The sequence below is a fragment of the Lissotriton vulgaris genome, chromosome 1_2 (assembly GCF_964263255.1).
Source record: "Lissotriton vulgaris chromosome 1_2, aLisVul1.2, whole genome shotgun sequence".
NCBI classification, from domain to species: domain Eukaryota; kingdom Metazoa; phylum Chordata; class Amphibia; order Caudata; family Salamandridae; genus Lissotriton; species Lissotriton vulgaris.
Genome location: NC_141686.1, coordinates 95,685,712 through 95,708,684, shown reverse-complemented (window position 1 = coordinate 95,708,684; position 22,973 = coordinate 95,685,712). Strand labels below are relative to the sequence as shown.

Genomic DNA, 22,973 nt, shown 5'->3' with positions numbered 1-22,973 from the left:
TCAAAAAGAGCGTTTCTGTGAATCGGGCCGTTTGTAACCGCAAAAAGGCTTTGTACATATGCCCCTATGTTCTTAAAAAACAGCTAGAATCCAGCACAGATCTGTCTCTATGCAGAGCTCTCTGACCCCATTAGGGCTTGTTCCCCTCATAAAAAACTGCAAAATAAATAAGTAAATCTCCCACTATTTTCTATGTTGAAGGAAGGTATCCAGGCATACAGAAGTACCTGGATGGTTTGTGCTCCTGTAATTTGAGGGGTAGCACAACCTTTGTGTTACTGTAAAGCAGTGATACGCAGAGTACGGCTCGGGGACTGCATGCGGCAGGAGACGGTTTTGTACCGCATACATCCTTGTAGAGTTCGTATCGAAGAGTAATTGACACGAAGCAGACGTGGATATAAAACTATATAATATAGTTTATTCCAGTAACAAGTAGCATAATACAGGAGCACAACCGGACAGCAGGAAGACCAACAGCTGAATGTCCATCCAACAGTAAAACATACAAAGTTAGCATGTTCCACGAGCGATGCACTTTTGAAGAGAAACATTCTCTTCAAAAGTGCGCGCCATGGAATGAACACTACGTCATTGACAAAGTTTACAGTGCGCGGCAGTGCGTGCTGTAGAATGAAACACACTAAATAAAACTTAATGATAAAAGGCAAATAAAACTTATTTGTACACTACATCTTCTCCCTTTTTTATAAATGAAAAGAAAACATTCATTAAACATTCTCTTAATTCAAATAAAGTTAAGACAGATAAAAGTCTTTGAAACGTGAAGGAAGAGAACAATTCCTGGGGTTCCTAGCTGTGGGAAGCAAATAAGCATTAGAGGTGCTAGAAATGTACGCTTCAACATAAGAGTCAACACTAGATTCTATAACCACATCAGCATTGTTATTTTGAGTATCACACATGTCGTTAACATCAGAAGAAGTTCCTAAAGGAAAATATGAACAAGAAGAAACATCATCATCAACATATTTTGTTATAGAGATCTTTTTCGCTTGTTCTGAGGTAAGTTGAACAATCATCCGTTTATTCCACCACCCTTTCCTGTCAAGAAAAAGTGACCCCTTTGAAACTTTGAGAACTTGAGTGGGTAATGAACATTTTGACATACCTTTCTTAACTTTGTTATTACATTTGACCATAACCCAATCCCCAACTTCAAAATTCTGAGATGGAGAGATAATCTTTGAATCAAAGTTTTTCTTTTAAATCATTTGTTGAGTAGAAACATTTTCTTTAACAATTTCCCTGTCAAGACAAGCTAAGCAAGATTTGTCTTTAGTTTGCAAATCTTTTATCCAAGATGGACAAATATTACTATTAGGGTTACGTTTCTTTAATAGTCTAAAAGGGGAAACATCCGTGGTACGATGAGGAGTAACTAAGTAAGACCACAACTTCCTCCTAAGAAATTCCTCTACATCTATTATGGAAGCAATGGCAGTCTGAATCCCTTATTTAAAGAATTTATTCATCCTTTCTATCAATCCATTTGAGGAAGGCGAATAAAGCGCCACCCGGAGATGTTTAACATCATGACTTTTGAAGAAATTTTCAAATATGGAAGAACAAAAGTGAGAGCCATTATCACTCACTAGTTCTCTAGGAGGGACCTCTGAAAGAAAAACCTTTTTTTTTTAATTGAATGACTGTTAAAGAACTAGGGTTTTCACAAAACTCAAAGTCACACCACTTGGAGTGATAATCAATCAGAGATATTATGTAACGTTTACTATTAGACATGATTTCAAATGGTCCCGAAAAATCAATGGCTAATTTTTGCCAAGCTTCTTCTGGAAGGGGAACTGTATGCAGAGGTAATTGAGGTGTCTTCCAATGTTTATCTGAAACTAAGCATGTGGCACAAGAATCAATCCAAGAGGCAACATCCCTATCTAAACCAGGCTACCAAATGTGTTCTTTTAACTTTCTTGAAGTACCTCCAACACCTAAGTGTCCCTGATGAGCTGAATCAAAAAGTCTTTTACGAATGTTAATGGGTGGAACACACAGATCACCTCTAAAAACAACATCATTTATGATTGAAAGTTCTTCCGAAATTTGTGCAAAAACTTTCAATGAAGCAGGAAGTGCACGAATTTTCGGCCAACCTGAGACAATCAAGTTTTTAACACCAACCAAAAATGTGTCTTCGGAGTAACATTTCAACCAATCAGCTTCTGAAATAGAAAAGGGTGACAAAACTAACTCTTCTATTAAAGACACTACACACTCTATATCATCAGTATCATCATATGCATCATCGTCATTTTCAAGACACAGTCTTGAAAGAGCATCCGCTCTCAAATTATTACCCCCAGAAATGTGTTTAATGGTAAAATTATACTCATGAAGTCTTGATAAAATCCTGACTAGTCTCGCAGAAGCCTTTCCAGTTCTGTTCCCATTAAGAAGATGTAACAATGGTTTGTGATCACTAAGAAGTGTGAAATGTGATCCCCAGATATATGTCTTAAAGTTTTCTACGGCCCAGGAACAGGCAAGAGCCTCTCTCTCGATGGTGCTGTAGTTTGATTTGGCCTCACTAGGGGATTTACTTATTTATTTATTTTTTTTTTATTATTGAGAAGATTCAGGGCAACAAAAAAGAATACATACATACATAGCTTACCAAGATACAATTCAGATATTAAAAAAAGTACACAAAACAGCGAAACAGTCAAAAAGGTTCAACCTAATCGGACAATAAGACATGCAACTAACATATAAATAATAACTTAAATCTCATCACTATGATCCTTACATTCTTACTCATCTATTTTCTCTCCATTTTTTTAGCGGAGCCCATATCTTCAAACCCAATTCCCTCATTCTTCTTCCTTTAAACTCGTACAAACATTCCTCAATATTGTGTATTCCCAGCAGTTTAGTTATCCACAACTGGAAGGTGGGGGCTACCGGATCTTTCCACCCAGCCGAAATTAAAATCCTCAGAACAGCCATGGAGATGAAAATAAAGGCTTCCGCTTCATACTCTAGCCTTAGACTAGCATCCCTACCGATCAAAACCATAGTAGAGGATAAGGTAATCTGTTCCTCTAACAACCCTGTTACAAATCTTTCAATTTCCATAATGACCGGATTCAAATTCTGGCATTTATAAAACATATGAGGTAAGTCTGCTGGTCCTTGATCACACCTGGGGCATCTATCATTATCCCTCTTACCCCATTTATATAGTTTGGCAGGTGTATAATATAAATTAAAAATAGTTTTATAATGCTGTGCTTTTAAGTTCGAAGCTCTTAACACCTTTTTATTCATTGCAAGAACATAATCAATATCCACATCTGGATCATTAATTCTTTCCGCCCAGTCTGATTCAACTCGACCAATATCATCCCCCAAGCCCTGAAGAAGATAGCTGTAGCCAATTTTTATCTTCTTACCACCATTCCTCACATAATTCAGAATTGGGTTGAGCTCCTGAATCCGAACCCTGGGTCTAACAGCCTTCACTGTTTCTTCTAGCTGCCTATATAAGAACCATTGGTTAGTTGGTATGCCAAATTTTTGTTGAAGCACATCAAAGCCCAATATTTCATCCTCTACCATAACATCACCCAGACATTTGATCCCCGCTTCCTTCCATCGCTTACTATTTCTATTCTGCCCAAGATGCTCAAAAGGATTTGCATGCCAGATATCTATAATACAATTGATTTTCGGAATCTTCAAATATCTCTTTAATGCTTTCCATAAACCCCAGGCACTCATCATCAGTCTACTCCCACTCCTTTTAAAATATCTACAGTTTATTTCTCGAGTAAACAGACCCGCTGCTTTTCTACCAACTAATAATTCATATATTGTTGGAGTTCTATCTACTATATTTAAGACATCACTATCATCATATTTAAACAGAACATTCATTTGTAGTATCAGACAGACCCAATGATATAATCTCAAGTTTGGTGCCGTCAAACCCCCACCTTCCAATGGAGCTGATAGTCTAGCTAAAGATCTTCGTATTTTCCCATACTGCCATAGAAATTGTGAGAAGACCGCTTCCAATTTCCTAAAAACACTCTCATCTACAAGTAAAGGTATGGCCCGGAAAAGATACAAAATTTTGGGAAACATAGACATCTTCAAAACATTCACTCTACCGATTATTGATAAGTGTAGGACGTCTATTCTTCTCAGCTCTTTATCTATTGATGTTATCAAGGGTACATAGTTCTCTTGTACAATTTTCTCCACATTCGCATTAATCCTAACCCCCAGATAAACTGCAGAATCCACATAGCTTCGATCAGCCTTATATATACTCTTAGTGCTGATTATTATAGTTTTTCCTTCATTTAGCTTGTACCCCGATTGAGACCCAAAAGTTTTAGCTAATTGAATCAATTCTGTCATGGCCATCTGTGGATTGGTAGTGGTTATCGCCAAGTCATCTGCATAGGCCAATATTTTAGTGGCATGACCATTAAGAATAACCGGAGAGATTTGATCTGAAACCAGAATTTTTCTAATTAGTGGATCTATGTACAGAGCGAAAAGTATAGGGGAGCAGGGACACCCCTGGCGCGTCCCTCTCCTAATTGCCACTTCATCTGACTGTAATCCTATAGTTGTAATTCGGGCTACTGGATCTTCATACATGGCTTTTATAGCTTTCATACATTTTCGTCCAAACCCTCTGCTGAGCAAAACCTCCCATAAGAATTTCCAGACTACTCGGTCGAAGGCTTTTTCAGCGTCCAGGAGAATCATGGCCATCTCCCTCCCCGTGGCAGCCGACGCATCGAACATTGAGATTGCCCGCGAGATGTGGTCCGTCGTGCCCCTTCCCGGGACAAACCCATGCTGCCAAGGAGAGACGAGTTGCCCAATGACTCCCCCCATCCTCTTTGCCCACACCTTTGAATACAGTTTAGTATCTGCATTTATCAAAGATATTGGCCTATAAGAGCCTGGATTATCTTCCGGTTTACCTTTTTTATGGAAGACCACGATATTAGTCTGTTTCCATGAATCTGGAATCTTCCCTGAACAAACTATTCCATTAAAAAGATCTAGGATTATAGGCAATAATTCCTCCCCTAGAGTTTTATATACCTCAATAGGTATCCCGTCTGGGCCTGCAGCTTTACCTGCCGCAAGATCTTGTAGCGCAGCTCTGATCTCCTCTGGGGATATATCTTTCTCCAGCTGCTCTCTATCACTTTCTTCTAAAACTGGATAAGGAGTTCCGAAATCTTGTCTAGATGGTATCTGACTGGCCTCATGATCATATAAATTTTGGTAAAATCTCTGAAAAACCCCCATTATCTCACTTGGTTCAGTGTATACTATTCCATTCTCTTCAAGCTTCTTTATATTATTCTTATTGAGATCTTGCCTTATACGCAATGCCAGCACCCTGCAAGCTTGCTCTCCTGTCTCATATCTTTTAGCTCGCGAAGTCTGGTATTCTCTAGTCTCTTTTTGCGTAAATATTCTTAGAGCATCCCCTTTAATCAGCGCAATAATTTTAGCTGTTTCTCTCCCATCATTACCTAATCCCATTTCTTCTATATGCCGATTTTCTGATTCTGTTAGCTCTAAAAGGAGCGTTTCAAGCTTCTTTCTGTCCTCCTTTCTTAATCTTGCGGAGCAGCTAATGATTTCCCCCCTTAAAGCTGCTTTAAAAGTTTCCCAAACCCCATTCCTGGACGAGCTATATCTATTTATTTAAAAAAAACTCCTTTGCCCACTGTTTTATATGTATAACAAATCTGTCATCGTTTAGAACTTTCTTTTCAAAAGTCCATTTAGTTGTCTTTTTAGCTAAATTACATACTCTATATGTCATTATCAAGGGGTTATGATCTGAGACTAATCTTGGTAATTTGGTAATTTTAACCTTCCCTAACTCACCTGTAGAGATAAAAAAATAATCTAACTTAGAAAATTTCTGAGCTGGAAATGAAAAGTATGTGTATCCTGGGTCTCCAATAACTTTTTCCGACCATACATCAGACAAACCATGCGACTTTATGAGAGAGCTTAAGGCTCTATATACCTTCTGTTTACGTCCCTTGTAATTGCCTATTTGCCCCCAATTTACCCAAATGTTTAGATCGCCACTTAACACTACGGGGGTACCCCAGTTAGCCAGTTCCTCCTCCATCAAATCGAAAACTTCTGGGTCATCATCATTTGCACCATATATTACACCTAAAGTGATGCCAAGCTCCAACTCAACCACGGCCCATCTGCCTGAGCCATCTGTTTTGGTACGTCTCACTCCCCCCAGATTGCGTTTCCCCATAATGGCAACCCCTCTTGTAGTAGATGTTTGGGACGAGCAACCTAGTAAATTATAACCGGGGATATTCAATAAATTCCTTTTAGCCCAGGGTAAATGTGTTTATTGGATACAAGCTACATCAATATTATTAAACTTCACGAATTGACTCAATCTCTGTCTCTTCTTCCAGTCATTTAAGCCCCCTACATTAATAGTGCATATCCTAATGTCTGACATTATTGTCTTTTTTTAACTCCAACCTGATTGTATCCATACATCTATCACATACCGGTATTTGGCCCTTTTTCATCTCAATACTTTTTTCCCCCTTTTTACCCCCCCCCCCACCACCACCCCCCTGCCCTCCCCTTGAACCCCCAGCTCCACCCCTCCTCCCCTTTAACGCTTTTGCCCCCCCCACCCCTTCCCCCCCTCCTCCCCTTCCTCCCCTTTTCAGAGGCGCTCAGACCCAGTGGTCTGTGCATGTGATGGTTTGCAGTACTAACTGAAGAGATTCAATATTAACCATCATGGACCCGTTGACCCGTTTACCCGTTTACTTCCTTAAACCTATGTGTCACCTACACCAGCACCAACACCAAAAACCCTACACAGCTCTATCTAGTCACACCCATAATACACCCATAATACATCCAATGTGCACTAGGGGATTTAAATGCGAAATCAACAGTATTTTCTTTGTAACTGTTTCTTTGAGTAAGTACCGCACCTAAACCTTTTTGACTTGCATCCACTGAAATTGTGCATTCTAAACTTGGATTGAAAGATGATAAAGCCGGTGCTTCTACAATAACCTTTTTAACCATATCAAAAGCATAGTTTGCTTCCTCAGACCAGATAAATGTAGCTTCCTTTTTAAGTAGAATGCGAAGAGGCTGAACAAGCTGAGAATAATTTTGAATAAACTGTGAATAATATTCTGCCAAACCTAAGAATGATTTGAGAGAATCCTTATTTGCAGGAACAGCAACATTACAGATAGCCTTAGTTAAAGAAACCTTTGGTTTAATTCCCTCATAAGATATGCTATGTCCTAGGTAATCCAATTCCTTGACCATAAATTTGCATTTCTTCACGCCCAAAGTTATACCAACTTCTTTTAACCGTGATAAAACCCTATTTAAAGTTTTCAAATGTTCAGATTTATCTTTCGAATTTATTAGAACATCATCCTGATAAGCCTGTACATTTGCAATGTCCTCCAAAATCGTATCCATGAAATTTTGGAATAAACTGGCCGCAGACACCAGTCCAAAAGGCAGGTTTAAGTACTTAAATGCCCCAAAAGGAATTATAAAGGTTGTAAGTTCAGATGACGATTTGGTGAGAGGAATCTGATGATATGCACTTCTGAGATCAAGAAGAGAAAATACCTTTGACTCAGAAATACCTGTTAACAACTCTTGAATTTTGGGCAATGGATGACAGTCCACAATTATATTTTGGTTAAGGGAACGTAAATCAGCACACAAACGGATGCTTGAGTCCCTCTTTTTAACCACGACAGTGGGACTGACCCAGAGTGATGAATCTGTGGGGACAATGATGCCCTCCAACACCAATCTGTCCAAGACTTTTTTATGATCATCTCTCACATTTAGTGGAACATTCCTTAATTTGTGACAAACTGGAATGGCATTGGGTTTTAATCTGATTAAATGTTCAAAAATGTTAATGATACCAACAGATTCATTAAATACTTCCAGAAATTCAGATATTAGATCATGAATTTCCTTGTTTTCAATATCATCCACCCTAAAAATTGAGGTGTCATTTATTTGAACTGGGAACTTGAACCCGGAACTAATTTTAGTCCCATTTTAGCGAGGTCCTGCCAACCAACAATGGGTTTGCCATCAATAGCTACATAAACCTTTATTGAAGTACATCTACCCAAGCATGAAATCTTTGTCAAGAAATATCCCAACATGTCAATATTTTTCCCACCATAAGCTTTAGGATTAATATCTAGAGGTAATAGATGTACTTTCTTACGCCAATGTTCATTGAACAAAACATCAGAGATGATGGTTACTGGAGATCCAGAATCAGCCATCATGTCTAATTTCATATTATCAACAATACCATCACATGTTGGTTCTTTAACACGATTACAGTTGGATGAAGTTTCAACTAAATCAATTGACAAAATCTTTTTCTGAGATAGATCTGAATGAGTATTCAAACTTTCAACAGTGTTAATGTGAACATCATCAAACGATGATTGTAAAGACGAAACATCAACATTAGAGTTGTCAAATGAGGAAAGAGTGTTAATTCGAACTGTTTTCCTATTTCTACAAACTAAGTTGAAATTACCTATTTTACTCCTAAAAGTACATTTTTTACCCAATGCTGGACAAATCGGGCTATTGCTGAGGTGAGTGTTAGACCCACATCTAAAACAGTATGAGTATGAGTTTGACTTTTTCTGAAAAGGTTGAAAAGGTTTCGCTGAAACGTTCTTTGGAAAGACAGCATTGATCTGCATATCTTTATCAGGTTGTAAAATATTCCCATCTGTAATGCATCTTGAAGAAATTATCGATATTTCCACACTTTTTGCCATATCTAAAACTTCAGTTAAAGATGGATCACAACAACTCAGTATCCTCTCTTGAATCTTTTTGTGGAAACAGTTATATACAAATAGGTCTCTGAGAACGGTATCCAAATATGCACCGAAGTTGCACTCTGCAGCCAGATTCCTTAAAGCAGAAATAAATTCCTCAACAGATTCATCCTGTTGTTGCTTTCTCCTCATAAAGTTAAACCTTTCCATCATAACACTAGGATATTCTAAGAACTTTTTGTTAAGTCTTAGAATTTCATCTGTGAACTCGTTCCATCCTTCTCCGTTACCAGGTGGAGGTTGTGAAATTGGAAGGTTATTAAATATCTCTCTTCCAGCAGTTCCCAAATGACTGTATAAAATTGCCAATTTCCTTTTGGGAGAATACTCATCTGCTCCAATTGCCACTAAATAATTCTCAAAATTCTTATGCCACAATTTCCATGCCTCTTTGGGTTTACCTGGGGTAGGCAGGAAATGATTTAAGTAAACAATCTGTTGATTAGAGGCCATTTTCCAATAAATAAATAAATAGGAATCTTTTAAGGTTATAATATTCTTCCTTTAATTCTAAAATGTTATAAATTCTTTTTTTTTTAAAGAGATATATCCAATGGATTCCTTTCCTGTATGTAAATCAATAAATCTGAATGTTATTTGTATATTTTCCTTTTAAAATCAATACCTTTCTTTTCCTGAAGTTTACGATCGAAAACTCTCACCGTGATACCCTTCGGTTGCAATGGAAACAGCTTTTCAACAAATCCAAGATGGCCGCCAGAGCGTATCCGTGCGTGGTGACGTTAAAGTGAGTCATCAGACTGACGCTATCACTCGCGTCATGATAGGATGACTACGAACCAATCACTTGCTCTGAAGTCCTGAAATTGCTCAAAAATGCATAGAGAAAGTGTCTTTTAACTTTGTGGAAGCAGATTTCCAGCGCCGACAACGTGGTGTTTTAAGCGAGGTTCAAGTTATCTTTGAAATAACAACAGGTATTATCCGCGTCATCTTGGGTGCAAAATTGGTAAAATGCCAAAAAATAAGTTAATCCTTGTCGCCAAATGTAGAATTTGTATCGAAGAGTAATTGACACGAAGCAGAAGTGGATATAAAACTATATAATATAGTTTATTCCAGTAACAAGTAGCATAATACAGGAGCACAACCAGACAGCATGAAGACCAATAGCTGAAAGTCCATCCAACAGTTAAACATACAAAGTTAGCATGTTCCACGAGCGATGCACTTTTGAAGAGAAACATTCTCTTCAAAAGTGCGCGCCATGGAATGAACACTACATTATTAACAAAGCTTACAGTGCGCGGAAGTGCGTGCTGTAGAATGAAACACACTAAATAAAACTTAATGATAAAAGGCAAATAAAACTTATTTGTACACTACAATCCTGTATTCAGGTATTGGGAGATCCTCATATGTGATCATGAAAAAGGAGGGAAAGTGAAATAAAACAATTGTCTAGGGTCACACAATTTGGTTAAATGGAGATGAGAAGCCAGGGCTAATCCAGAGTTGTTAGTTTCATATTGAACTATTCAGACACTAGATGTATATACGTTGCTTCCCCTACACCCACTATATTGCCAGTGCCGCCCCATCCTCGATGTCCAGACCGTCACCCTGCTGGCATCAGTGCGGCCCACCATCACATCACAGACCAAGCTTTGTGGCCCCAGGGAAAATGTGTGTGAGTATCCATGCCATAAAGGCTACTGGCGGGGCATTCTCACATCTACCCCTCCTGGTTGTCACCATAAGCCTTGTGAGACAAGGCGTTCCCATCCAGATGCACAATTTTCAGTTTCTCGACGTTTTAGGCCATCATCTTTATCATTGTCCTTGAGGGCAACTTTAGCACATCTCTTAGACATCTCTGCCTTCCTAACAATTGCAAAAATTTTGTTAAGTGGGGAATCTCCACAAGTCCAAAGCTTTTCTTGGATTGAGGTATTGAAACTATCATGAAGAGTGCTAAATTCACAGTTAATGGCTAACTTCTTTAAAGATGAAACATAGTCTTCAACGGACTCAGAGTTGCCTTGTTTTCTTTTGAAAAATTCATACCTGCTTATTCCTACACAAACTGGAGGATGGTAATGCACATCTAAATCTTCCAGAGTGTCTAGGAACACAGTGTTATCATCAGCCCTAACCTTTTTTTCCACCTGATTAAAAATTCTATTCCCTTCTGGTCCTAGACTGTGTAAAAGCATTTTCTTTTTCCTTTTTTGAGGAAAAGCATCATCCTGTTCTTCTTCTAAGGCCTCTATATAATTCAAAAAGTAGACCTTCCAATCCGACCATTTAATTGATGGTTCACCAGGTCGGGATAAAAATGGAACAGGAGTATTCAAACCTCCTTGTGATGCCATTTAATAATTCAACAATTCAAAGGTAACCTGAAAAAAACGTTAATGTTAGAGTAGAAACACAGAATGAAAAACAAAAGAAATAAATAATAAATTCATAAGGTGTGCATGTCACCGAAACTTTCAATAGGACATGTGACAATGGTGTGCATATCACTGTTGGATTAATTCCAGAATAGTTCAAATGTTCCTTGAATTCATCGAAGTAGGATAAAACAGTACCTTGAATATTTAAAGAATTCCGTTCGAGTAAAATTGTAATCTTCGACCACTCGAAATGAAGTAGGGAACAGCTGCGAGTAATTTTGACGAGCGTGAATGAAGTTGAGATATAAACAAAATGGAGTCACGTTGCGTGACCTTGATCACGTGATGATGCGGAACGTGACGTGCGTTGAACTTTGTAGCGTAGTTCCATGCTTCCGTAGGCAACGTCACAACATTCACAGAAGGAGAACGGAGCACATCACAGCCAGAACATGCCTCTCGCTCCAGAACGTTCAGTCAATTCAAAGAATGCGCACAGGTACTGTTACTTTAAGAAAATTACAAAGTGCCGTTGCTTTCGATCAACTTGACTTGGCAAATTAAAATGTAAATATTCCCATTAAAGTAGTAGAAGGTACCATTCAATTTGTGCGCATGCGAATTTTAGACTCAATTAAAGCAATCGGAGTAATTTTCTACGATCACAAGACAAGTTCAAATGTCATACTCAGCATAAAAGAGTAATGACAAAGGTACTCACGGTACGCAAATGTTCATAAAAGAATTCCAGAGTTCAGGATTACAAAGTTCCTTTTTTCTTTTTTTCCGGTGTTTAAATTCAGGAAAGGAGTCAATTTAAAAAAAAATCTTTGCGTAGGTTCTTGATCTTCCTACTTGCTAATGGAAAGTGAATCCCATCCTCGTCGCCAAAATGTAAAGAAGGAGCAATCCGGTAATTCGTATATAATTACGAGTTTATTAGGAAGCAAGCAGGTACGTCCTTTCCAGTCAGGTACCGTTCACCAACAAATGTTTCCCTTACATTCTGGAGTGTGGATGTGGTGCATCATCTGATACTATGACAACCAGAGAATGCACCATGAGCACAACACCACAGACTCTAAGCACGTCTCATTTGGAGAAGTGTGGCTCACTGGTTAGAGAAGGCAGACCTGGAAGCAGAGGTCAGCCCGGGACCAGGGTTCAATTCCCGGATCGGTGGGTCTTGAGTCCTAAAATGTCTACGGACTCGATAATTCTCGCTCCGGTGCCTACTCGATTCATGGGTTCACACTCTGCGACTCTGGGCAATAGCTTGCTTAATCTCCACAACGGCCCCTCGGGGTGGGATGCCTGGCTTTCACCTTGTGGATACCCTTTCGGGGTATCTTACAGGGGAATACCAGGACGGGTTCCCTAAGCAAGCGCTTAGATACTGGGTCGGTGATTTGCGCTATATAAATACATGTACATTTACACATTTACATTTGTGCGTTGTTGACCTCTGCACGGATGGTCACGCTCCCTCACACTTGTGCTTATTACCTGTGGTGGTTTATTACGTGTGGCAGGGCACTTTCTCACGGCTCTTTTTCAGCGAACGATTCTTTCCTGCTTATACCTACCTGGTGATGCACGTCACCTCAAACCCTGCAGCGAACAACACCCGCCCTCCCTCCCTCGGGACAGGCTTAGCAAAACCTCCTACTGTAAGAGCTGCTGGGGAAGAGCAGCCCGTCTGACGCCTCGTGTATTAACAAACGTCTCGATAGCACTGTGAGCATTGTCAGGCCGGGACCCTGCCCCTTTAAGGCCTGTTTGTGGTCCAGCTCTCCTCTAGGTCTCGGATACCTGGAGACTGTTGCTGCAGGGAGGCATCTCGCTGCCTGCCGAACCTACGCTGCAGCTGGTAGGGGGCGCGTTTGTTAACATGACTGGTCAGCGAATCATGCATGGCTGGTCAACGAGTCAGGGACTGAGCCGACAGTGCTGGGCCCTTACAAACTATTATGTACAATATATCATGAGACCCGTATAGAGACCCGTATGTGGCAGCTGCATCCTGGCCAGTACCTCTGGAGGTGTCCCGGAGCTGGGGACTGTCGGGAAGATTAAGCATGGCGCCGGGGATCGAACCGTAAACCACTTGGTCCACCTCTTAATCAGAAACAGGAGTCAGGCAAGGGGCGCAGCAGCTCTGCTTCAGGCATGTTGTGGGTAAGTAGACACATAACATAATAAGAAGCAGGGGCGCAGCAGATCTGCTTCAGGCATGTTGTGGGTGGGTGTATAGTATTATCTTCCAGTAAAAGAAATAAGTGTAAGCACACACTTCTATGTAAAAATAATCTTCTGATTTCATAAAAATGCATGCAGCTCAGTGGGGAACTGCAGACAACGTGAATCATAACATTCTTAGATTACAAGTACCACATAACATTCCTATTACATTAGACCAATTCTACCATTACTCTTAAAGAGATAAACCACTCACTACAGGGTGCCAGTCGCAGGTCTGCTCTGGTTTTCACTCAGCCGGCCGGCCTCTAGGCGCACCAATAAACAATGTAAATAAATATTTACTACTAACAAAGGAATGCAGATAAGGCACCGGCTACAGAGTTCAGTCTGCCTCCAGACACACGGATTAAAGATTCAATGAATAGATGATAGAACGAGCTGAAGAATAGTGCCGAGATCCACGGGACAGTGCCAGAGCGTGGGAAGGCGGGTTCGCCCACCACTCCGACTTCAGATGTGGGCTGGTCATGTTTCTATCATAGAAGAAACCTGTCGGGCCGGTGGGAGGGTCACTGGGCCAGAGAGGTGAGGGCTCTGGGTATCCGCGCCCCTCCCAGGAGCATCAGAGCACAGGGGCGCGGCGCAGCCCGCCCGGGGCGTCACCAGGGAATAGATTCCGGCAGAGTACTGTAAAGCAGGACGCATCCCGTTCTCAGAGGTCACCCGCGCGTGTCCCGATTCCTGAATCTAGGCCCATGCTCCCTGCCTTCACATCTGTTCTAGATGAGAAATCACACAGATGTATGTACTCCGCTTTCACAAGTCACCCTGCAGCCAGTATCCATCCAGGTATCAAATTCCACATATGCCGTGATCAGAAAACGCACAATGCAACTAACGATCAGGACTTGTCCAGGTGTGCCCCTACTTTCACAAGTAGCCCACCTGTGCAACATATAACTCGCCGTTAGAGCGTGTGCATTTGTCTCCTGCCTTCGAGATGCCATGCTGTGTCCAAGACGTGGTCTCCGTGCTCGGAATCTGCCCAGAGGTGCTCTGCTTCAGAAGGCCCCAGAGGTGCATCGCTTAAAAAACTCACCCACCTGCCCGAAGAGTTTAGTTAAAAATAATAATTTAAAGAAAACACAAAAGGGCCCGGGATTAATGACCTGTTGTCCTATCATCAGGGCCTTCCAGATGTTCACTCATTCGATGCCCACTAGTCCTACGCACAGAACGTGCCCGCCAGGTGTGCCATGCGCCCGAGGTTGCCCTCTCACTTAGCCAAATAATCATTTTTTTTATTTTTAAAGTTGTATATAGCGCTAGCTAGACTCGTGGGTATCAGAGCAGGATGGGGTATATGCCCACTTTCACAGGGTACCGCTTGGCACCCCGCGCCCAGTGTCTGAAAGGAACTGCAACCCCCGCAAGGACTGAGGTCACAGGACACCCACGCTTCCCCACCTCTCGGCAGCGATTTCTAGAAATCATAAAACGGCAAACATTATCTGCGCTGGATCAGGCGTACAGTGATATTAAGTGCCAATAACTTGCAATATAGCCGGCAGTTGCCTCGGGCGCGTTATAACTATATTGAGGCAGCTTTACACAAAAATACACATTTGCTGGGTGGTTTCACATAGTGATCCCCAATTAACAGAACTACCACATCCCAAAGTATAGAGAAAACAAAAATCAGGGCGAGGATGGTATACCATGGTTACGAAAATCGCACAGCTAATATTAAACCATTAAGGATTGTCACAGAAAGAAAGACAACCACCTATCTCCTCTTTGGCCTATGACGTTTCTTTATTCAGGCATTAATGTCAGTCATTGTCTTAGTGCCAACATTTTCGCTTCTAGGAGTAAACGGGGTCTTGGGACGGGAAGAGAGTGCACGTTATATGACCATCGGCTTGCACCGGATTAAAGATATTTTTATAGCAAAATAACGAGGGAAAAAGTTAGAAAATACATTCTTTGGGTAGAACAGAAGCAGCCTCTTCAGTAAAAGAGTGGGGTGGTGGGGGAGGGGCCTGCATACCTTTTGCAGGGGGGGGATATAACCACTAACCTGTCAGTGCGAGGATCAGCGCCGCGTCTGTGCGAACTGCCTCTGCTCGGGCTCGAACCGCAGCCTCCCCCGCCTCAGCACCGTGCGCACATCCCCCGCTTAAGGGACCGCCACAAACTCCCAGAGGCCGCGCGGGAGACGGGAAGCCTCTCTGCAGCCGCTCCTCAGGAAACTGGGAATGTGCTCCGCTCCCTCGCGCGCAGGGCAGGCCCCTCCCGAGGAGGATGGCGGACCCACCCTCCGCCGCCCGGCCCACTGCAAATCTTTAACTTTTTAAGCTAAAATTGGTTTTCTGTCAGTCCGGTGATTGGTGGTGCTGCACGGGCGGATGTCTCCGATGCCACCCCAGCCCACCTCCACAGGGCTGGTTTGGGGCTCGGTGACGCGAGGGGAGAGGCTTTTATCGTGTACAAATAATATCCGCCTCCTGCTCCCCCTTCTCGTTTGTATGCCAATGCAAAGTTTTCTCATCTAGCTGTGTTCACGAGTTACACAATCTAACTACACGGTGAGCGCAAATGAAAACAGTGGAAAAGTCCCATTGTAAACGCCGCAATGCACTTTTTGCTGTTCTTCCAGCCGGATAATGTTTCTGCAAATGCTGAGGCACATATAAAAGTAAAGAATAAACAAATGGGCACATTACGCCCGCCTCCCTTCTCACTTCAACTGACACACATGGCCTGGGGGCAATAAACCCGGCCACCCCACCTGCCAATCAGCTGCTCTACGCGCCGGCTGCTTCCACGTACACACTGTTCTATACAAATTCCAAACAAACGAACCCTCGATTTGTGAGAAGGGTGCTGTTTTTTTTGTTGCTAAATTGTAAACTCAAGGACAACGCACTTGTAACGTATTGCCGTCCACTTAGCTCCCATTCCAATGTCCACTTAAACCTTCAGATTCTTACAAACTGGTAAAAGTGTTGTAATATTCACTTGAAACAAAAGCATGTCAGGGGTTACTGTAATATCCCCAGCGGTCTAGTGGTTGCACGCACACACGCATTCACACATCCAAATAAAAGGATGACGACTGAGGTACAGTGTCGGCGTGGTTCACTTGCTGCTGCGCGACCTGCCCCCGCGCTGCCTCACATGCCTAAGTGAGGCCTAGGCTATTCCCTGAAGTAGCCCACAACATTGGCGACGAGCGGAAGGGGCCCAACCCTCGCCCGTGCACCGGAGGACACAGCGGAACATCCTACTCCCTTCCGCGGCCCTACCGCGTGCCTGCCTGTGGCGGTTACTCAGCCTAAACCCCCACCTGCGGCAGAAGCTCAGCCTGGCCCTATCTGGCCACCCCTGTCACCCCACACCTGGGTTCGCTGGAGACCCTGTGGCTGCCCCCGGGATTTTGGCGCATCGGGGAGCGGATCCGGACCGGCAGTGCGACGTGGTGCCATATCCCACACATCTCGCGTGAGTCGCGGGTACGCGGAGCACCCTGCCAATGCTCACACATCTCGCGTGAGACGCTGAAAACGACTCCTGGTGTTCCCTACTGCGCCCTGGAGAGATTGTGAGCAGTGGCCTGGCCTGGGGAGGGACCTCGACATCTCTACACCACCCGACGCCCGCAGAACACTCGACGGAGCTGAGGTAGGCCGCCCAGCTGCCACGTGGAGTCGTGGAATTGACGCGAAAGGGGGAACGCTCAGCAAAGGGCACGCTCCATCCCAACAAAGTTAAAAAAAATAAAATAAAGGGAAGAAGGGGTAACTGTCCCGACGAGCTACCACCATGGTGGATGAGGAAGCACCGGCAGCTGCCATTAACATTCCCTTCCAACATGCCGCATCTGGGGTCCTACCGCCTTTCAGCGAAATGGAGGATCCGTCCACAGCGTCACCACGGGGGAAGGTATGGCTCGAGAGACTGGAAAATTACTTTGTAGTCACGAGAGAGACGGACAAAGCGGTGAAGAGGTCTCTATTACTACATTATGCAGGGGAGGAGATATTCAGGCTGTTCAAACACCTGCCCAATACGGGGGCGGCGGACAACTATGACGCTGCGGTAGCTGCCCTCAACGGTCATTTTGACCCACAGTTGAACCTAGACTTTGAAGTTTTCAAACTGGGACAGGCACGTCAGAGGGAAGGTGAGACCATGGACCGGTTTTATGCCCGCGTAAAGGAGCTAGCCAGTTCCTGTACTGACGAGGATCAACCGAAAGCCATAAGGAGACAGATCATCCAAGGGTGTAGAGACAAGGCACTGAGAGGATCGATACTACACAAGCCAGGGATCTCACTAGAAGACATCCTAATATTGGCCAGGTCCCATGACCTCTCGAATGTCAGGGCCACCGCTATTGAACAAGCACTCCACAAACCCCAAGGCAAACCAGAGGCCGTCAAGAGTGAACGAGCAGACGCGGTGAGGACCCAGCCACGGGGACCACCCCAAAAGGAGTACGGGAAAGACCAGCCCCGAGCACGGTGTGGGTATTGCGGACACGAGCCCCACGCGGCCAAAGACTGCCCAGCACAAGGAAAAACCTGCTCGAACTGTGGGATTCCAAACTACTTTGCGTCGGTGTGCCGAAGGAGGAACACGTCAAAGACTCTCAAGAAACCACGCACACCTACCAAAGCCGTTCGGCAGTTGTCGCTAGCTGAACCACCACCACTGAAGACAGAGAGATATCTACCCACAATGGATGAAGACTCGGAGTCTGAAGATGAAGAGGCATACATCGTCTCGTTTGCGCGGGAACTTAAACAGCGGCGGCGGCCGCAGCCGACGTGCATTGTACAGATGGCTGGAAATGAAGTTAAGGCAATAATCGATACTGGAGCCACCGTGAATGTAATGGGTTTACAGCAGTTCAAGAAACTACGCCCACGCCCCCAGGTGATGCCGTCCAAAACGAGGATATTCGCATATGGAGCGGATACACCGCTACCCCTCAAAGGAAAAATCACAATACCCATCAAGGCCGACGGGTCGGAGGTGGTGGCGACGATCCACATAATTGACAGGGAAGCTGACACTCTGCTAAGCAGCCACACAGCCGAAGACCAGAAGTTAATAGCGTTTGCTAATCGCATTCGAGCACACCAGGTGGATGACCTACTGGGGCGATTCCCCGAACTATTCCGGGGCCTGGGCTGTATACAATGTGAACCAATTAAACTACACATCAATAGGTCTGTCACCCCCACCGCCCTGCGACATCGCCGGATCCCGTTCCACTTACGCACACTGGTGGAGAAAGAACTTGAGAAACTGGAGAACTTGGGTATCATAGAAAAGGTCACGGGGCCCACCCCGTGGGTTTCCCCAATGGTTATCGTGGAAAAACCTAAACAATCGGGTGAGATCCGGTTGTGCATTGATATGCGACTACCAAACACCGCGATCCGGAGAGAGAGACACCTGACCCCTACTATGGACGATATTATTGCAGACGTAAATGGGTCAAAGTGGTTTTCGAAGATTGATCTGAACGCGGGATACCACCAGCTACCATTGGCGGAGGAGAGCCGGTTTATCACCACTTTTAGTACCTATCTTGGTCTACGACGATACAAACGGCTGAACTTTGGCATCTCCTCAGCAGCCGAGGTGTTCCAGAACACCATTAGAGAACTCCTGTCCGGGCTACCTGGGGTAATCAATGTCAGCGATGACATCCTGATCTATTCTGCCACCGCTTCGGAACATCACAAACAACTCCGAGATGTCCTGAGGAGACTAAGTGCCCATGGAGCAACACTTCACAAAGAAAAGTGTCAGTTTTTCCAGCCCTCCATAGAATTCTTCGGGTACGTCTTCAATCAGGAAGGTATCCAGGTAGACCTGAGGAAGTCCAAGGCCATCAAGGACGCCCTAGCGCCAAAATCCCAGACGGAAGTAAGAAGTTTCCTTGGGATGGCCACTTACTGTGGCCGATTCATACCGGGCCTAGCCACCTGGAGTGAACCCCTACGGGCGTTGACCAAGACGGACGCTGTCTGGCAGTGGGGTCTGAAAGAATCCGAAGCATTCCAAGGGATCAAGGACACCCTCCTGGAGAAAGCGAGTGACCCTGAAATACCCTTACCCGTGATCACTGAAGAAGCCTGCACATCTCCCTGGACCAAGGTGAGCATAGACTTTGGGAGCTTCCCGGGAGAGGGACACACGCTAGTGGTCATCGACTCCTACTCGAAATACCCACTAGTGGATAAAGTAGCCTCTACTGCGTTCACCCATGTGGGGCCGGGGCTAGAAAAAATGTTCTCCATGTTTGGATACCCTTCAGAGATACGAAGTGACAATGGACCACCGTTCCAGGGGGGTGAGTTTGCCACGTTTCTCCGACAAAGGGGAATTCAACATCGCCGCATCACACCCCAGTGGCCCCAGGCTAATGGAGACGTTGAAAGATTCATGCGGACCCTAAACAAAGTATTCCGGATTGCAGTGGTAGAACAAGCTGACCCGGAGCAGAGGCTACATGAATTCCTGCGGGAGTATAGGGGCACCCCTCACTGCACCACCCAAAGCAGTCCATGGACCCTCATGTTTCAAGGGCCACGAAGAGACCTCCTCCCCAGTGCCCCGGGGTGGACACCACCCCCATCTGCCACCAGTGAAGCCCAGGAACGGAGGCGGCAAGGGAACCAACGAGCTAGTCGCCGCAGAAAAGCCACCCCCAGAAGAATGAGCCCAGGGACCCGGGTGATCATACGGAACCGACGCCCAGGGGAAAAGTTCCTAACTCGGTATGAGCCAGGCACCTGGACGGTTACGTCCGCAAGGGGCACCATGATCACGGCACAGAAGAGAGAAGAGGAAGTGTCGAGGAACCCCTCCTGGTTCAAGGCCATATCGTCAGGAACCAGACAGGGCTCAGAGCTAGACGAAGGGGAACCCAACCCAACTCGAATACGACGACAGCCCCCGAGGAAGACGCACCGAGGGGAAGACAGACAGAGGGACCCAAGCCTGTATCGGTGCCTCTGACCCCGCCCGCCACAACCAGAAATGATTGCCAAGATGCCAGAAGTGGTAGGGCCAACTCACAGCGATACAACTTGCGACCCAACCCACCACCAAGCCAGAGACTGAGAGACTATGCCTGTCTGCTGAGACCCTGAAGCTGACACCAAGGGACACGCAAGTACCCAGGCATTTTACTTTCCAATGTTTGTAGTCCGGGACTGGTTTTGTTTTGTTTTACAAACAAAAAAATATATAGTTGGATAGGGATGTAATATTCCCAGCGGTCTAGTGGTTGCACGCACACATGCATTCACACATCCGAAGGCCAGGCGTGGCCTGCGGGGTTAAATAAAAGGATGACGCCCGCTCGAGGACGTCACTTCCGACTGAGGCACAGAGTCGGCGTGGTTCACTTGCTGCTGCGCGACCTGCCCCCGCGCTGCCTCATATGCCTAAGTGAGGCCTAGGCTATTCCCTGAAGTAGCCCACAACAGTTACCAGACAAGCATAAAAACTTTGGGTGTTACCAAAGCAACCTGGGGCTGGCGCATTAAACCTACAACCAGGCGCTGACTGAGTAACCAACCCGATGACTTCAAGGAGCTCCTGCAGCTATCTGCAGTGCTCCTGTGTTGCAAATCATACAGTTATTCTTACACTGATTATATTGATGGAATAACAGGAATGACTCGGAGCATGCCATGTTTATGAGACATCTTTAGTGCTGTCACAAACATATATACCAGGGATGAAAGTCGTGGCACTCTGAGGATAGCTGAGCCATGCAGCTCTTCGAACCAGCCTTCAGACTCCCCTCGTCTGTTTCCCCTCGCGGGACCAACAGCTGTGAGCCCATAGGAGGCGCTCCATCACTTTCGATCTCAGTTCCACAACACATCACCAGCTCTGCTGTTTCGCAATACAACTAAATGTACCCCTCTTCCTAGTACTGGGTGGCCTCTGATGCCCCCATGAGGAGACAGACTGATACTTTAGTGTGGGGCAGAAGCTTCTTTACGTATACCCCACACAGAAGAGCTCTCGGATTTTGTCCAGGTGTGACATGCTCAGCCTTTAATAACAGGGGGCCCTTCACTTTCACATGAGTTTGTGTTCTGAGGGGGTCGAGTGCATTATCAAAGGTGCATGCAATACAAGACAGTGGCGACCTGCACAGGAAAAGGCCTATCCAGCATTACTTTAAACCCTGGGCTTTCTCCTTGGTGGCGTCATAACAGTTTTACCCTTGCATGGCTTCTGGTTGCAGCATACATTCAGTCTAAACACCAGTAACTGTGAACATACTGATCTTGCTCGAACCATTGGCTGCTTTCAATGCCACTGACATCCCCTCCGCCTTGGTGGTAAAGCTCAGTCCAGGATCTGGATACTAGATTTGAAAAGGGAGTATTGTTAGGTCTTGCCTACATGTATGAATGAATGAATTTGTTTGTATTTATTTTGCACAGTTACTTAAAACCATGTGCAATACAACTTACATACAATGAAAAGAAAGTTGGAACAACCATTAAAACAAAAAAATTACATACAGCACTATCAAAACATAATAAAAGGATAAATATATACATTAGTAAAATGACAAGAGATTACCAGTTCAACATTTTTGCAAAATTTCTTTTTTATTTCAGTAAGTTTTTATTGAAAATTATATTTACATGGTGCGTGACATACATGGGGAGGTGATTACAGAGAAAAGAAAAAGTGAGAAAAATGGCCTGGGAGGGGGGGGGAATGTAGGGCAGCACATAATTCGATTAGCTTGGCAATAAAAAAACTTCTGGTTGCGGTTGTGCAGTTCCGTCAGTTCGTTCTTTTGTTAGTTCATGCCCTCCATTCGATAGTCTTCTGTTTGCCCCTCCCTTCCCCCTGATGCCTTTTGATTGTCCCACGCTCATTTGCTACTTGCCCATTGCCTAACCCCCGGAGCTGAGAGAGAGAAGAAGAGAGAGTGGAGAAGCACAGGGTAGGAGTAGTAGTTGTGGTGCGGTAAGGGTGCGGTGTCCTGTTATCATTCCATGGTTCAAATTGGGGCTCCTTTGGCAGCGTCGCCATAGCTACGGCGGTTTGTGCGACGACAAGTAGTTGTCCAATGATCGCCACATTTCGCATTTCTTGTGGGGTGCCTGTGTGTGCTTGGCCGTTATGGTGTCTGCTCCCCTTAGGAATGTCACCCAGTTGAACCATGCTTTGAATGTGGCTTTCGCCGTGTCCTTCCAGTTATTCAGAACCGTCTTGACTGCTGCTGTCAGCAGCAGAGCTATCAGGTCCCTGTCCTCCTTGCTTTTGATTGAGGGAGCCATGAAGCCTATTGCCAGACTGTGGAATTCCAGTTGGAGGGAGGCGCCTGTCATGTCGTTTATCAGCATGCCTATCTTGTTCCAGAACTTCTTGACTTTGGTGCAGTGGAATAGAAGGTGTGCTAGATCTCCGGTGTGTTTAT

The 22,973-nt window shown here is 44.5% G+C and overlaps 1 protein-coding gene across 1 annotated transcript in view; it reads right to left on the bottom strand.

Moving 5' to 3' along the window:
• SLC25A18 (solute carrier family 25 member 18) overlaps positions 1–15,759 on the bottom strand; it is a 239,063-nt gene extending 223,304 nt beyond the window's left edge. Inside the window, exon 1 of the mRNA XM_086952896.1 lies at positions 15,569–15,759. The gene's annotated coding sequence lies outside the window, so the exon portion shown is untranslated. The remainder of the gene's footprint in view (positions 1–15,568) is intronic.
• Between the last annotated feature and the right edge of the window lie 7,214 nt (positions 15,760–22,973).